This window comes from Arabidopsis thaliana, chromosome 5, assembly GCF_000001735.4.
Source record: "Arabidopsis thaliana chromosome 5, partial sequence".
Classification (NCBI taxonomy): domain Eukaryota; kingdom Viridiplantae; phylum Streptophyta; class Magnoliopsida; order Brassicales; family Brassicaceae; genus Arabidopsis; species Arabidopsis thaliana.
The window spans coordinates 20,017,442-20,023,441 of record NC_003076.8 but is presented as its reverse complement, the minus strand read 5'-3'; positions in this window follow the sequence as shown (position 1 = coordinate 20,023,441).

Here is a 6,000-nt window from a genome sequence, read left to right as displayed (position 1 = left end):
TGACTGGAGAAGAAAACAAAAACAAAATTAAGCAAAAAAAAAGGAAAATTTTATGCATCGAATTAATTTAAAATCCGTCAAATTTATAACAAACTTATATTTTCATTTCGTGTATTTGTCGGCGCAACTAAGGAATATTAATTCAAGAAAACCTTATTATAAATTAGTTAAAATATGATTTGTTTGGGTGAACCTTCGTTAATTATTTAATTGCTACAGAAATGGTTTAAAATTTATAAATTAGAATTTTGTTTTTTTCGTCACTTGATGAAGTCTGATGTCAAAAAAATTCCAAGTTTACATATTGGGCTTTTCATTTAAGTTATTGGGCTTTCTTTTTGTTTGGGCTTTTGCCCGTATTGTTTATGTGTAGGAGAATGTTAGCCTACACTTCTGTTGGCCAGTTCTTGTGTTGTTTGCAAAGAGAAGGGGAAGTGCACAAGTGTGCACTGACTGTTTCCTTTGGAGAATATGAGAATAATTACATGGACTAAAACCAAATTGTTGGATGCATTTGTCACAATTTTTCGAGCCTTTTCTCACAAGAACTTGAAGAGATCTCTAGAAACACCAAGCTTTTCTTTCTCTCTTTTGAAGATTGATAAAAATCTTCAAAGGAGAACCAACAACAATCTGCACACTTTTGAAGTTTGTATACCGTTCGAAAGTATGCTGAAATTGTGGTAAACTTGCTTCTATAGTTTTTGCTTTCTTAGTTGTAGTTGTTTTCTCATTTCAATTAGTTTTGTGGTGTGTTTTTTTTTTTTGGAATTTTAACCTGTTTTTAACCGTATATCAATAAAAATTTTTTTTGACAATTTTTACCTATTTTCTTAATTGGCAAAAAGGCACATAAATAATATGACTAAGGATTTAAAAATAACAATAATAATAATGTGATTTCAAATTATTGCTAGAATATTTTACTCGAATGCTCTTGATTGAATAACCTCGTCATGTTTTGATCCTCTCTTTTTTTTTTAAACTTTTACAATCTACTTTAATTTTATTTTTTTATTGGTTAACTAACTACTTTTCGCTTTCTCTTAATTGTTCTTGATAACTTATAATAGTCCTGAAATATCATATGGAGCATTAATTTCAAACTTGTGACATATCGTGTAGAAGAATATAACTTCGGATCGGATTTGAGTGATAGTATGACACTGCAACTGATGATGTTACCCAGATGGCTAAAAGTTTAGAAGTCTTATGAAATGGATCAAATTTAGATTTGTTATCAAATTAGGCTTGTTTCGGGCCCATCCTTTGCCTTATCTCTTCTGTTGATCATTTTTTTGTCTTACACAATTGTATTAAATTATAACTTCCAGCTTGCTAATATAGAATTTAAAGTGAGAAAAAGACATTACTTTATAGATATGCCTGATTAAAAGACAAGCGGGTTAAGCAGAAGATTCATACTATTTAACTTGTTTGGTATAGTAAGTATTGCATTTTGATGATCATCAATGTGATAAATTTTTACACATTTGAAAGTAAATTTAGAAGGGATCGCAGTACAGTTTTTTTTTCCCTTGATTTGTTAAACAATTGTAATTAATGGTCCTGTTTATGGAGACCAAAGTTGTATATTTGTTACATAAACTAACACATGTACGTGATTTCTTTTATTATTCCTTTTTTGCAAATGTTATGAAATTGTTTTTCGAAATTTTGATTCATGCAGATATATAAAAAATGATTAGATGAGATGAGTTGTGTGGATAGAGGGTGATACAATCCAAAGAAAGAAAATGAGTCGTTAAGATAGAGATAGAGCTGTCTAATATCATTGGAAGGTTGGAAACAAGAAGACGCATTCTTCCATCAAAGTCACGTTACGTTGCCAATTTAATGAACACAATTTTATGTCATAATAATTACAATATTGAAGTATATACTATAACTCTATAAGTGGTGATAGCTAACTAGATTTTCAAAAATTCAATTAGTATTATTGCTTCAATAATTTTCTGAAAGATGAATTACGCTTTTATTATCAAAATCAACGTTTAGTCTCATGTGGAGGAAACTTATGGGCTAAAGATCTATACAATATAGAGCATATGCTGCATATCTATGAATGTATACGTACATGTACATGCATAATTGCATATGAGGATATGAATAGAGAGATACATGGAGACAGATATTGTTAGTTGGCAATGCCTCCAAGCAAAACCACAAACTTTTTTTGATCCAAAATTATCTTCAATTTCTTCCAACTTGTATAAGTTTGTCTAGAGGTATAGCCGTTCATCATTAATGCGATTGTTTGTTTATTTTATCCACCACAATATCAATATATAAGATGCATCAATTATTCGGATTGAGATTCGAAGTAATTATTTTTGTTATAATTAATAACCGATTGAATTGTCGGTTTCGAGGATGATTAGATGCGATCTCTTCATATAAAATTTGTAATGATTTTATATTTGACTACATCTTTATCGGTTGTTCAGATCTATTCAACACAATTGGACTTGTTAGTATACTTTTTCAAATATTTTTCTTTCTATTTCTTCAGTCTAATTAAAAAAACAGAGAAACACATACGATCATTAATCACCATAAGATGTAGATAAATTAGATATGCATGATTACGTCCTTTTCATTACTATTTTTGTAAGAAATTATTTGTTTGTGTGGATTGACACGAATTGACCTGGATTGCGAGGCTGACGTGGCACAGTAATGTCGTAATCAATTTCATAGAAGAAAGTTAACGGAAACGGACATATCGAATCATATTCATATGAATGTCTGTTATATTTTTTTAATTTTTTGTAAGTTTTTTCCAAAAACATTTATAAGTGAGAAAAGCATATAATTCTGGCCTCTCGATCACATCACCCAATAACCAACTAATTACTTACATATACTCATATAGGTGTACTCATTTATACGTACACGCATACAAATTTTCTGCTATGTTATAATCTTTATTCAATGATTGGTGGAAATGTACGTTTATTTCTTTTTGATTTTTAACGTACGATTTCTCTAACGGCGTATTCGTAGGATGAGCAAATATTTTCTCCCGAAATAAAAATTTCCTAAAATGTAAAGAAATAAGCGGATAAGTAATTCACTTGTATATATATATATATATATATATATATATATATATATATATATATACACAAATTAAAGTAACACTTGTAAAATAACATGATTTATCCACCGAAAGTTTTTTGATAGTCCGTTCAGTAATTAGTATTTTCATGAAAATGTTAATGAGTTGACCAAAGGTACTGTTCACAAATGACAAAAAAAAACTATTATTTTTGGGTTTTGTTTATTACAATTTCGTTTGTGATGCAACAAAACATTTATGATTTCAAAAAAAATTAGTTCTAGAAACTTTGGCATGTAATTGTTTATAAAATAAAATACATTATTTCAGAGATTTAAGCATAGGTGGGATATGCATGTTTCAAGTAATAAAAAGGCCATAAAAAAGTAATATACAACAAAGATTATAATTTTTGAAAATTTTCACGGAAACTTTCACTTGTTTTAGGAATTTTTATGTGTGCATTATAAATAAACACAGTTCATTTTCTTCATTTGAATGGTTAATTTTTATATATCTAAATCCTAAATAGTAAAATCCAAATTTTCAATCCAAACATTATAAATCTTAACCGTTGTTTGTATATTAATTTTTGAATCTCGTAATTCTTTAATTATAAAATCTAAACATCAACCTATAGTTTATAGTTTCAAATTCGTATCACTCATCGAACATGTAAAAGTATCCGCTTGCCAGATAAATTTCAACAGAAAAAAACATAAATAAAAGGGTATTTTATCAACTTTGACAAAAAAATAAGTAATTTATCTAATCTAGGGTGAATATAAAAGTGAAAACGTAAAATACTGTACGACCTTGTACTATCCAAATTAATTTCTACTAACTACTATGTAGTTTATATGTACTATTTCACATAACTTGAAATTATGTTTGAATAATTGGTAACATATTTGATATAACTATAATTGATCTGAGGCTGCTATGTAAATAAGATATCCCCAATACTTTGCACGACGTTTGATTAGAAAGACACTGAAAAAGAATTAGTATATACTTAATTTTATGGGTTTTGTTTGCTAGAGACGTTGAAAGTTAAACTATAATTTCTTTAGAATTTTCAAATCCGGATTATTTGTTGTGGCCATTCAAATTCGAATTTTTAGTTGTTATGTTTCAAAAACGAAAATAATAACTTGTTTTACTTTTTAAAAAACAATAAATAATAAAATCCCTAATTTGTATATAGATAGACAAAAAGTATTAACTGCTACTTCTGGAACAAAAGTAAAAATGTAAGGGTCACGAGTGAGTGTTTTCGTTGGGCCTCACGTGTCTGTAAAACTTGTTTTGGTTGCTCAGACCACTTGTGAACCGTACAGTTATAAACTTATAATCATTCCACCAATCCCATTTCAGATTCCTATTTTACGTTATATATTCACAAGTCTTCTTTTTTTTCTCCCGTAGCTTTATGTTTTGGCTTTTGTTTGCATCAACCTTACCTTGTGCAATTTGTTCTTTTGTCTTTAATTAGGTAAAACGAGAACTTTGGTTATAACTATCCATCAGTTTACCGTTAACGGTCAAAACTTTGTCAATGACAGAATGGTATATAGTCATTCGTTGTCAACGAATATATGAGAAGTTGTTAGAAGGAATTGAAATCTTTCTATTTACATAAACTTTCGTATCCAGTATAACTCGAACGAGAAAAGTAATTACAAGCAGGTTTATACTTATAATAATAATAATAATTCGTTCTAGTGTTTTCATTACAGAAGCAATATTTGGTTGTATTAGACCACAAGTATCTATACCCGAAACAAAAGAAAACGAGCGTCGTTATGTTGATGGGTCAATTATTTAATAATTGATGAATATCTCTAACAATAAGCTGATCTGTTAGAAACTTATAATAAAGAAGACCAATAAATCAAATAACAATTAGGAAAATAAATAAAGAAGTATGGGCAACATGACTAGATGCTTATTATTGGCCAATTTGGTAAAGAGTCGATCGATGCTCGAGACCCGTGACAACCTTCTCTGTCTGTCTCACAGCTTTATTAGGTCTTACGTTTCATTTTTGAATTTCTTTATAACTAAATCTGTAAATGTTTCTATATAGATATTCTAATTGATAAACTAAATATACTTCTCTCTGTTTATTTATGGGTTATTTATTTGCTCATAGTGTCATTGCCTCGTCTGACCACGACCTTGTTCGCGTGGTTTTTTCCCATGCCTATACATTGATCTAACCATATGTGCATAAAATTACTTACAAAATATATGTATGCTAATAAAGAGGACTGAAATCAAGAATAGTCTTCAAAATTTGCATAAAACGTGTATTTTTGCCATATCAAACGTTTATAATTCTCATTCATGACTAAAAATACAGTTGGAGGGATCCAATGTCTAAGTCCATAATAAATCTTTCAACTATACTAAACGGACATGAAGTGGTTCATGTGTAAATACTCTTACATGCCACCAAACTTAATTTTAAAATTCCACCAACTAAATATTTTTGTCTAGATTATAAGAAACTTTTGATTACAAAAGTGTACTCCCCAAGGCCCCAAATGTTTTGTATGAAAAAATTGTTGTATAATCTGATCAATAATATATCTGCAAACATATTAATATAAAATTGTTAAAATGTTTGAACAAGGAATTAGTAAATTAGTATAAAATGTCAGAACTTACAAAATTGAAGTAGTTTGTTAGCTGTATAATGGCATGCAAAGAGTGAGTTATGGTTTAATTAAATGTAATAGTAAGTCCATTAAAACAAAAGAGCTAAGATTATAACATTTTTTAACTAGCGTTAGGGATTATGCGGATGTAGTGGCGGCGGTGGGGCACGAGTCCAAGCATGGACATGACTGGAGGCTACGGTAGGTGGTTTCAACGATATATAATTAACAACAAATGAGTCTTTAACGTTGAAA